The following is a 12900-nucleotide window of genomic DNA, read 5'->3' on the forward strand; positions in this document are numbered from 1 at the left end:
ATATGATGAAATGGCAGAGGAGGGCAGGCACAGCACGAAGGAAAAAGTTGTGACCTGCGCTACCTGCCTGGCTGGGCTCTGAGAGCAGACAAAGAAGCAGCTGGTTTATTTGTGTGCACGCTAAACAGGTGGCCCTGGACTGGAGGAGTCCAGGATCTGTCCTGCCAGCGTCCTGGTGGGTCCCCAGGGCCACCGTGCTGCTGGGGGCAGAAACCTCCGGAGGCTCAAGCAGGAGCCTGCGGGCTGGGGCTGTGCGAGGACTCTGCCTGAGCTCCGTGGCAGGATTTGTACGGTTTAACCCCAGATGTCCACACACCGACCCAAGCTCAGCGTGGCCGTGAAGCCACATCTGTCACCTGAGAGAAAAGGCTTGAAGCAGGAGTGGAAGGGGACGGAGCACCACAGCTTCTCCATGCAGTGCGATGCCACAGGTCTCATTGAGATATCTAGCCACCCTTTCCTCCCTCTTCCAACAGCTTTTACTAAGAACTATTTTTATGAAAGAAGAAAATGGCTCTATTATGAGCGAGCTGTGAAGTCTGTTGCCTTAAATATCTGAGTTACCTACTTTGTACAGTGCTGCTTTGGCATCCCTGGATTCTGGTATCGACCAGTTCTTTGGGGCACGACATTTGTTTTAACTTGATTTTGTGAGCATACACACCCAAATGATAACGTTGGGGGGTTTTTGTTTTATTTTGGTTTGGATTTTTTAAACACAGAGGAAGATAACTCATATTTCTGTTCCCCACAGCACACCCAGGTAGTCTGCTTATTTCTGCAAACTCTAATAGCACAGAGGAATCACGTAGTCTTTGTTTAGAATTTCGTAATCAGGTTAATTTCCCTTCTCTTGTACTTGTATTCCTAAATTGTCATCAGCTTCTGAAAATCTCTCTCTCTAAAGGCAGTATTTCCCCTCTACTCAAAATTAGAAAAGCATTGGATCTCAAAAGAAAATCTCATTTTTGAAATCTTTACTAAAGTATAAAAGACCATCTACAAGTCAGATTAAGATTTGAAACATTTTTCTGTGAAAAGCAAATTCTCACTTCATCAGGAAGGAAGCTGCAGCGAAACACAGGTTTTCCCTGAGAAGCAGTACTGTCCCAGGGCATCACTGGTGATCTGGGGGAAAATCACAAGGTGTTTGCCTCCTTCTCCTGAGGAAGAGCTGGCCACGAGCCTCCTGCTCTGCCCTTGTCCTGGGACAGGCAGGCTGGATGCATTCGGTGCCTCCCCTCTCCCTCCCCAGGCAGAGGAGCCAAGGAACCAGAGGGGAAGACAATAAAACATTGGGTCATACCGCTTCCCAGAACAGCAGCCTTGTTTGTCCTAACAGGGAGTACCAGTGGCAGTGCCAAGGAGGATAACGGCGTAACGCAGTGCCATTTATCCTCAGCTCCTTACAGGACAATGCAGGGAACTCATTTGATTAAAGAGGCCGCTCTGTACTTTATTGCTCTTGATTTCTTTCTTATTCATGAATCTCCGGATAAATTCAACCTACTTTCCAATATCATCAGAACAACCCCAGGAACATTTGAGAGCTAAAGCAGTCGCGTGATGTAGCGGAGATACAGCTTTAGCAGCCACAGCTGATAGAGACTGAGTATAGACGTGCCCTTTAAAACCTGAAGGCAGGAAAAGCACTGATGTTTCTGTTTATGAAATTAAGAGGTCCAAAAAGCATAGTAGGCTGAGACATCAGGCTATTACCAGGAGCTCTGCTGGCAGCCCACTTTTGGGGGGGGGGGGGAAGCTGTGACAGCAGATTAGGTTGAGGAGTTGAGGTTTTTTATCTTTGGTTTTTTGAAGCATACAGAGAAGTCAGCAACCTATTTCAATGATTGCTTCCTCCAAGTCTAAAAATAACATATAACCCTATACATCTGTGGTCAGTCAACAGCTCAGGCCAAACACCCAGCGGATGTAAATGACACAGCTCCCTGCCCATGGGGACAAGGTAGGACCTGACCATAAAGAGCTTGGTGGCAATGGGCGGAGAGATGGCTGCATGGATAAGCAATCACTTAATATTTAGTTCTCCAGCAGACCAGGCTAAAATTGTGACATTCGTATTCACTTTATGGGACCTGCTGAGGTCTTTTTGAAAATAATTGATCTGTTTATTAATAGATTTTTCCACAGTAGTTACCAGAATTTGGGGTAACTGCTTTATGGCGAAGTATCAAAAAATAAAATGAATACACACAACTGGTCACCAGATGTCACTGTCTCGTCATTCCAACATGGCCAAAAAAATATAAATCCATCAGCAGAAAACAAAAACAGACATACAAACAAAAGGTAGGAGAAAATCTGGAATATGAAGAGACAGACTCCCTGTTAGTCAGCAGAACTGGAAGAACAAGATGTCATGGTCTACTTTATACCAGGTTTGTCAACTCTGTAATAATCACTGATTTATTACATTAATTTCCTGGGTTCCCCGCCCCTCCACTGGTAGATGTCACTGGTTACCTTACAGCTGGAGAGACTTAGGATGCTCAGTGACACCGGTGTGAGCGTGCTTCCAATGAAGCCAGACAGGTCTTTATGGTCAAGGTTACAGTAACCAGTTCGGCTGGCTTTCTGAGTAGCTTCTTTCCATGGCACATCTTTTAGGAAAATTCCAGTTCTGTGAATACGTATATCTAGGTTAGAGGTCTCCCTAAGTGGTGCTAATATTGAAGGAATTTCAGTAGCTCCTTGTCAAATAACACATCATCGTTAAAAATACTTCACAGCTTGCACATTGCTTTGCTCCCAGCTGCCTCAGGGAGGGATAGCTATACTATCACCTGGTCCTGGGGCAAGCTGTGGTTCACATCACAGGTAGTTTTGGGCAAGGGCAGAGCTTTCTGGGGTTTTAAATGCTACTGCCCTCCACAAGAGGAATGTTTTACTGGTAGAATTAAATTCCCAGGAACGGGTCTTTGAGCTTTTACGTATTCTTTGCACCATTTTGGAAAGCCTTATATAATGTTTTCAAAGGCACAGGCATAATATAAGTGGGACTATTAGACTGAAGTCAGTAGACTAGAAAGGTGAGTGGATATCTACCTGTAGTTGCTTTTACATTAGATAACGTGGTCAAATTCACACTGAGGATTTTTAAAATATCTACTCAGGAAGCAGGTTCTTTGGGGAAAGGAAATGGTCCTTTGCGTTATTTAAGAGCAGCACGCACCTCAACCCTTTCCCACCTGCCCCACAAATTAAATGATTCATTTTATTTGAGCTAGGAATATGACTTCTACAAAACTGTTCCTCCAGGTGGGGGGTCTCTTTATGCCAAGTGCTTTGGCAACACAGGGTGAAGACAGTCACTCAGATTAATACCTTGGAATCCGAACACAAAAGGCAGAAGGAAAGGAGTTTTAATCTTTTTAAAAGAATGAAAAAATACAGCATAGAAAGACTAGTGGTCATGTTTCCAAAAGGGGTCATCAATTAACAATTGTTTCCTGTTTCCAATTATTTTAAAGCACCTGTCCTTTAGCAATTTCACTAAGATCGTATTGCAACTCCTCATTAAAACTGACAAGTTTTAATAGGAATTCCAAGTCCAATAATATGCCATCTACTTTTAATACAGTCCTTCACATGTGCAAATCTCAGATTGATTTAAAGCAAAGTCAAAGATTTAACGTCCATTTAAAAATGTGGATTGAGACTTCTCACTGATTTGCCTACCATGACCTAGAAGACCAAGGGCAGGGCTGGGGATTGAATCCAGTTTTCATGACTCCCTGGCTAGTGTTCTGCTCAGGCCAGCCTTACTGACTAATAATAGCGTTATCTTCCGGAATAAGGTTGGACTTGGAATGTTCTCATGCATAAAAGTACTCTGTTCTTCCATAAAGGTGGCACGTGGCTACAATACAATATACTGCTGATAATCTGTGTAAAAACTGCATCTTACAGCTTAGGATGCCTGTGAGTTATCTAATTACAAATATTTTTTACACTTAAAATCACAAGAGGTATACACAGAGAATGAATAATGTAATGTGTCTGCATATGTGCTGTCAAAAGGGTGAAACGAGAGCCTCCGAAATTCATCATGATGCACAACAGCATAACCAGTATGACGAGAGAAACAGCGCACTTCTAAATGAGCTAACAAGTCGTGTGCAATTTCCCCAGTGTTACAAGGTGCGTAACAGCATTATCAGTCAATCTCTATGAACATCATTCTCTCACCCCTTGCTTTGCTCTAGCGAAGCTGTTGCTCAAAGGGAAACTGCATACGCCTGAAGTGAACCAGAGACTTGATAGCTTGTGCTTGGGAACTCCCAGCTTGGCTTGACATAAGGTCAAGTGTTCTTAAAGCTGCCAGATGTACTACTAAGGGCTGCTGCCTTTATCCATTTTCAGCTGCTGCTTTAAAAATTGCTTTAGTTGACTCTTCAGTTGACAGATACCTGTATACGTATGTAATTAACTTGGAGACAGGTAGATGGGGATATTGCTTAGCCACTCAGTATGAGCTTGTCTACCTTGGGCTTGCTTTTTTTTTTTTCTTCCCCTCCTCCAAGCTTACTCTGTGCCTCCTCATTCCAAAGAAAAAATTGGTGCTGTATCAAAATGAATCTGATACTTTTTTATATAGTGCTGATATTGCTTATACTGGATTTGTATCATGTTACCATTACATTGTACTTGATCATAGATTATCAGGACAAAAATCTTCTGCTTATTAAAGTTTTGCCTGAGTAACAATTACAGCATCAAGGCTACTTTGGAGTTAGGTATTATGATTTTTAGCATAGCTGAAGACTGTTAACATTGGTCCTGTAAGTTTTCGTAGTGATACCTGTGTGAAACGTTTGCTGACACTAATAAACAGTTGCAAGTTAAGTCTTCTTGCTTAGGAGTGGCAATAGTCAAGTACTTTTATAAAGGTACTGCACGTTACTACAATTCAGAGAAGCTATGATTGACTCAGTGTAGAAGTCTTTAAAAAGCTGAGAAGGAGCTTAGACTGTATATTAATTTGAGTTCTTATTCTGGAACAAAGGAAAAGCTTTCTGGCTTGTAACTGTTACAGAAACACATGCAATTATTTTTTTTTTTGTGACAGTTTACCTCCATTAAAGCTCTGGAAAAAACATCAATATTTGCCAAATGGAAAAGGCTGAAATGCTAGAGAAAAATGTATTGAGCAATTCGATGAATTATGAGGGGAGAAAAGCCACCAAGCTTTTCTGATTACAGTTTTACATTCAGATCTCATAGTAACACCTAGAAATTTCAATCAAGTTACAACCCCAGCATGATAGGCATTGTCCAATAATATAGCAAGCAACAGCTCCTGTCCCGAAGAGATCAGCATATTAATATCACCCGATTTAGAAGATGCAGTAATTACAATAAGCATGAAATTTGCCCTTAATGCAGCCAAGACCTATGCACTGATCCCCAAGGAATGAAATTCTGTGCTAGTATTTAGTTACACATTCTCTATTGAATGTATTTGCTAACTATGCACATTCATGGTGTATCACTAAAAATAATTTCAGAGGACCTATCTTCTTTTCAGACAAAAAGCAAATGGAGTAAAGTTTACTTAAACAAATTCATTGGGGCTGAAAACCTTATTTCCTAGTAGGACCACTCAGAAAAAGCCAGTATCCATGGGGTCCTTAAAGTGGGCTTGCATAGTCCAGTGCAAGCTTCATTGAAATCTAATTGAAAGCAATTGGACTGAATTAGATGACACAGAATCTTAACTAAAGAATTAAAATGGCTAAAAAAGGGAGTAGCAGAGCAACGTGTGTGATGATAGAAATGCCCCATTACCCTGTCACTTGGAGTCACAAAGAGAACAACAAAAAAATTAAGTGGCAAATGCTTTAGATGGTGTTGAATTTATCAGTGGGGTTTTTAAAAGGGCTTAGTGTTTGTCTCCTCTTCCACTGGGGCCAACAAAAGTCTCACTACTGTCAATGGGGATAGATATGTCCCCACTGTGGGGTTAATGGGGACAGATGTGTCATGTCTGTGCCCCCCCCCCCCCCCGCACCACAAAAAAAAAAAAAAAAAGAAAAGAAAAAAGTACCAAAACCTGTAGAATCTCCTACAGAAGATGCATGCACTGTGTCCTTTCCAAGTCTGTGGGTATGGGGAAAGTTCATCCCTTTGTGGAATGAGCAGTGATGCCAGCCTCAGGTCTCAGGATTTTCAGAGACCTACACAAAGACTCTTCAGCCTCAGCATCTCCTACCCACCTCTTTGAAAGTTCAGGGAACCGCTGGCTCCCAAAGTTGTTTATGAGAGTACGGGGATTAAATGGATTGGAGTAGACAGGAAATCACGGCAGCAACCTCAGTTCAGCACAGGATAGTCCTCACTTCAGAACTTGCTTAAATGCTTTGCTATCCTGGGGAAAAAGTAACACACAAGGCAGAAGGGGTAATTCTGCATCAAAAGGTCAAATTCTCTTCTGTCACAAGCACCATGGCCATGAGTCCTCTCCATCGGGGTACTGAGGTTGATCTTAAGAAAAGTTGGGCTCTTTTTCCTTATTCTGATGGAATAGCTGCTGCTGCACCTCAGTGCTCTGGTGGATGGGAACCTGCTTCTAAACCGCCAGTCTGAAAGTATTAATGTCTTATCTGTATCCATTTATTCTTGTGTGTCATCATTATCCTTCTCCCTCCATTTTTATTCATAGATATATAGCAATGATGTCCCTATCCCTCATATTCTATGAGTAGGAATGACAGCCCCTAGTTTCCTCCTGTACGATCAACTTTCCATTCTCCTAATTATATTAGCAATCTTCTTTTGCTCCTTTTCTGGTTTTAGCTCATCTTTCTTGAATATAAATGAATAGAATTGCAAAGATATGCCAAAGGAGGCCATATCAACACTTTGTTCAGTGCCTTAAAACTTCCCCTCTTTATCAGGAATTTGTCTCTGTTACATATTAAGTTTTAACATACTTATTCTGCATGATGCTGCAAAGTACCAAGCTCCTTCTAAAGCAGGAAGGTGGAAATTAGTACTTGCAGGAGGATCCAGATGTGGAAATTGGATCCAATGTGCACTATGTTTCACTTTAACTCTGCTTCTTTCAGAAAGAAACTCCCCCATTAATGAAAAATAAAACATACAAGGAAGGAGAGGGTAAGCATGTGAATTCTGGTGTCATTTAAAAGTACTTCTGAGGAACATGGGCTAAAGTGTCATAATATTTTCTTTAACGCCATTAAACATTCTAAGAATTCAATCAACATAGTCATTGCAATTACATAATTAAAACTCAGAACGAAATAGTGTAATTGCTGTTTTATAGCCATCATTACATAATGAGTGGTTTTATAGCAATCTCAGCTAACTCTGGATTTGGGTAATTTCAAAAAGTTGTTTATTTCCACAGTAACACTCATGATTTGATCCAGAATACTTCAAGAAAGAGGAACTCTTAAAAATGTTGTTTGTGGTTTATTTTAAAAGATTTGAAAGGGGGTTCCTTTTGAAAGTGTTCAATAAAAGCTTAAGAACTCAGAAAGTGTAAAGTAGATTTTTTTTTAGAGGCATAAATAGCCAGCTTCAAGCTGATAAAATAATAGAAATGTTCAGCTCAAAGTGATTTTTAATGAAGACGATAAGCCCCAGAAAATAACAATTTATAGGCAATATATAACTTAAATTGGCAGCTCAATCATGGAGTCTCTGCCTCCCACACACCAGATTACATGCTGTGCGTCTCAAGATCTGAAGCATAAAAGAGACAGCCTAAGGAAGAGAAGGGAGGAAAAAACCAAAAAAATCTCTTTGTGTGTTTATTGTGCCTCTCAAATATTGGTTCAGCTTGAGAGGCTTTCTGTCCCCCAGTTGCCTCTTCCAGCTACCCGGGAGATGCTCTGCAACTCAGTCTTTCCTTCTCCTAGTTTCCTCCTGTCCCTGTGCTCTGCCCACCAAGCACTGTGAAGGTGGTAGAGCGCTGGGTAGCATATGCCAGCTCTACCTCATTCCTATTTTGTGGGAGTTGCTGTGGGGCCTGTAGATCCCCTGTTTTGCTTTAGAATAGTATTTGTTTAGGTCTGTTTTGCCTAAGAATAGTATAAGGAGCTCCGAGATGAACGGTAGCAATCAAGCAATGCATACTAATCCTTATGACAGCATTTTTGGGCATCGCAACAGAAAACAAAACAGGCAACCAACTGCCACTTTTTATTAGACCCCACGCAATCACAGTTGCGTAAATATCCCCATGTCATACAGCAATCGCTCTGCAACTGTTGCCTTGTGTAGATGAACTAGAGCTAAAACAACAAATTATCGTAAGCACACACAACACCAAGCACAAAGTCTCATTGCAGGCTACAAGTCTGAGAAAGTGGGTAAGTTTTAGGTGGGTTAGCTTGCAAAATTTTTATCAATCTCCAGCCTAGGTGGGCAAAGCTGGCTAAGGTATGTCTACATAAGCTTAAGCAGACCTTTAACTGATGAGCAAATATATTTTTGGATCATCTCTTTCACTATCACTTACCAAAAAACCGTAAGCTAAGGTTGCATGGAAATCTCATCTATTCTCATTTCATATACTACAGAATATTCTGATGTCAATGTTTGGTTTTTCCTTGCCAAGGAGAACAAAATTACAGACATGTCAACCAAAAAAAAATGTGTACATTACAGAACATCTTACTAATGGAAGCTGAAAGCTGAACTCTCAAAGAATATTTATAATGTAAGAATACTCAATATTACAATACTGAGATTGGCATGAATGATTCAAAATATTTCTCAAATTTGTTGATAACATAATAGTAATAATTAGAAAAAAACAGTTCCCTATATATACTCTAGTGAGATAATACTAATAAGAAATGTCACACTTGGGCAATAATGACAAACCAATATTGTCCGGGTTAACTACAGCAAATTCCAGTTTACAGTGTGCAGATATCGGGGAACGGGGGAGTTACCTCTTTAACACCACTTTGTGTCTAGAAGGTTGCATGTATTCTGTTCTTCAAATAAACCACAAAAGCTTCCTCTAAATACATTTTCAGTGTTACTAAAGGAAAGTTTGCCCTGCAGCAGTGAGTGGTAAATGCTTATTTATGACTGTAAGCTAAAGGTACTATCCTCTTCGGAGCATGAGACCTTCACAGTTAAAACAAGCTGATTAAGGTTAATGATCAATTAATTTTGCACCTGGTATCATGACTAGTGGGTAACATTCTGCACTTTGTCCTAGGGAAGTATATAACAACGCAAGACCAAGAACAGAGTTATTTGGGTTAGAAAAAGATACCGTCGTCCCTGTGTCTCTCAAGCCTTGAATGAAATCAAAGACAATGAAATATTTAGACGGTTGTTTTCTCACTAGTGTTACAACACAGAATTCCTGCCCCCCCCGAAGTATCATCAAGACTTAGAGCATGTGTGTAATATCTGAGGTACTTGCTGAACTGATAAAGTCATGTTCACGAATTGTTCATGGTTGGCACCACAGGTGCGCACTGAACATTTTCATTGTACTGGCACCCGTGCGATTCACCCAGTCCTCAGCCTGCATTAGCTAATACAACTACAGTTTAAAAATATCAACATCAAAAGATTACATTCTACAGGACTAAGTGAATCAATACAACAGTTTTAATTTGATTCTTATTGAATAAACATTTAATTTCATGGGTAGGGGAAGCCTTCATGGGAAGGTGCTTCATTCACTCTTATTACCTAAAGTCACCATATTTGATGGATATTCATTCATGGGTGAACTTTTGGCCCGTTGGCAAAGAATAAGATTAATTTGTACATGCCTCTTGTATTCAAAAGCATCATTTATTTGCAACTCTGATTTCTAAACACACCCAGAAATGAGGCCTTAGCAGTTCTTTTATCTAAAGCATGATTCCAACCTGTTGAATGACATCATGCTAACAACATCAGGAGGTTTCACGTTTAGCCCTAAATGGAATTCTAGTCAAGCTTGCCTAATCTCATTGCCAGTAACATACATTAAATCTGGGCTCTTATATTTAAGCTTGGCTTTCACTGTCTCATCCATTATAGGCAGTTGCCTCTTTTCTGCAAGTTATTTTAAAAGTGTATTAAGAGAGTAAGGCTTTAGATTCATATTTAAAAGACGACCCTGCTGATGGAAAGATGTAACCTTTATATTTCATCTTATGTTTGGTCAAACTGCGCATCAGCCTTCAGAACAGAGTAGTTCTCCCCATGCTACTGCTGCTTACCTACCAAGAGATTTGACAAACAGAAATAGTCATCAATCAACAAACAAGTACTTCATTAAGAACTTTGCCTTTTTCTTACCCCATAAGTCTGATATGCAGGCTCTCCGATTTCTTTGCCTTGGACACTCTTTTTCTATATTTATAGTGCATTTCCCCCTTTTTACAGTTAGATTTACATCACACAGTGTACAATATAGGAGTTTTGTTCCTTTTCAAAAGAAAGTTGGAGGCGGGGGGAAGAAAAGGGAACTCCACAACTCAAAGCCAATATACTTCTTGGAAAGCTCCCAAATTCTTCAGTTATCTGATTGCTTACGCGTTTCAGGTTTTCCATTCTAGTTGCATTATAAGTTACTTGCAACACAGAGCAAGATGGAGCTCAGATGTCCCTATTCCAGCCCACAGGACCAGGCTGAGTTCTGCAGCTAAAGGCAGCATAGAGGTAAGGCAAAAACTAAAGTATCATATTCCACATTTGAACTCCTGACCAAGAGGCCTTTCTCAACTCTGACTGTTATGAAAACAGATTTAAAATAAAAACCGCAGAGATACTGCACTTTAATCCAAACATGATGTAGTTCAAGTTCAATGACTAAGTTTGGCTGTGAAGAGATGCAGTAGAAGAAAGCAATGAAGACTAACTGTTGCTCATAACCTGAGTGCTTAGTACACAGGGAGCAGCTGTAAGGATCTGCACTCAGCCTATTTTCCTGTTCCTTTTCTGGACTGTGAACAGTGTCTTAATTTATGCTAAAACAATCTGGCCGGAACCATTCGTTCATCTTGCTTCTCAGGTCCACAAACATCCACTCCTCCTCTGGATTTGATATTCTGCTTTTTGTTTCCTTTCCTGCCTGCACATGAGATAGAAACAAAGACTTTTGCATAGTAAACAGCAAGAGATTTTTTGCAGAAAAATTATCATTCAATGTCTTTATGTACTCCTGTTCAAATGTGAGCCCGTTGGTGTGTCTTTCCACAAACCTTCCTACCTTTTCTAGCATTTAATAGCTTACTTTTGAAGCAGAGTTACTCTGCATAGTGGGAGCCAAAAAGTACATTAGTGAATTCATCTAAGAGAAGTATGCTGTTAAATAATAATATGTAGACTAATTAATGTAAATGCAATGGTGAGAACATGCTGACATTGTTGAAGTTAATGATCCAGCTGCCAAAACCAAAGGACTTGGCTTTCTGTATCCTGGAACAGCATTCTCACTAGGCATCTTGCAGAGACAGTTAAACAGTCTTTCTATACTTTAGTAAAGATCATTGTGTGATTTTATTTGGGAATTTGGGACAACAGTTTAGCTTTACCTACAGCCTTGAGCAAAATGTGACACAAAGGTTGTGTTATACCAGAAATAGTTCCCAAAGCCCTGTGATTCAATGACACAGCTCCCAGAGTCCCAGTTCTCCTATTGCTCACTTCTTTCTTTGTTGGCATGGCTGACCTACGCTGCTGGTTCTAGTAAATTTTAACATCCTATCTGATAGTCAAGGGTAGTAGCTACCTCACTGAGACGGTGAAGCCAGCACCTGACCCATTTCCATGCCTCATCCCCTCTTCACATATGCAATATCTGTTTGCTAGGAAAGAGATTTTAAGAGATGTAGAGCTTTGATCAAAGGTCAATGGGGTCTAGATGGAACTTACGCTGTCGTACAACGAAAAACTACCACCTCTTATTATTTCATTCTATTGGGGCAACTAATCCCAGTGTGGCTGCTTAAATCTTTTAAATACAAGCATATGACAAAAATGGCCTACTTTATAAAGGAGCTAAATTCAGAAGGCATTTTAACCATGTACAAGTCTGGTAATTTCAAAGGAGTGGTGTTGTTTTACAGCAGTGAAGATAGCAGTGTATGGCAGATGTTTCTTGATGTAAACATCTAACTTTCAAAAGCATCTAGGCATCTTCACTTACAACTAAGAGATGCTGGTGACATCTGACAGGACTTTGAAATGTAGGCATTGAAATCAATAGGAAGTCAACACGTAAAAATTTTTAAAGCCTAACAGAAACTTGACATTTGGAGTCTAAACTCCTAAAGTTATCTTGATAACTATCCTATAACAACCTATGTCCCTTTGACTCGCAATTAAATTTGGGTCAGAAGTGCAAAACTCTCCTTTCAAAAAAAGGACCCTGACGCTCAAAAAGCCTTTGGAGCAATGAAGTGAAGCAAAGAGACACCAAGTCACTAGAAGAGCTGCCAGCTCTGGCAGTGACACAGCAGATTAGCTGCCTTTGCTCAGCACTGTGCCTAAACTGAAACAGAAAAAACAATTATTAGTTTAGGCACAGCACTGCGCTGACTTCCAGCAATAATTTGGGACAGCCGGTACCTCAAACAGGCGGTGTACGTACCATGAGGACACAGCAGCCTGAGATGGTGCTACTTTTAGCACCTCTGCCCTCTTTAGGTTATGCCACAATTCCCTCACCAATCCCCTCTTGATTTGTGGATAGTAGGACAAAAATGTTTACCAAAAGACTTATGAGAAAAATAAATGTTGCTACTTTAACATTAGCACCTGTAGCCTTTTTTTTTGATAAATATGCTTTAAGATGAAGAAAACTAAAAAAGATTAGCAGTCCTAGAAATGTGGACAAATCAAGCATAAAACCTAGTACATTTTGGAGGTTGGAAGAGATACTGGGTGAAACAA

This window comes from Aptenodytes forsteri, unplaced genomic scaffold, assembly GCF_000699145.1.
Source record: "Aptenodytes forsteri isolate BGI_AS27 unplaced genomic scaffold, ASM69914v1 Scaffold79, whole genome shotgun sequence".
Lineage (NCBI taxonomy): Eukaryota > Metazoa > Chordata > Aves > Sphenisciformes > Spheniscidae > Aptenodytes > Aptenodytes forsteri.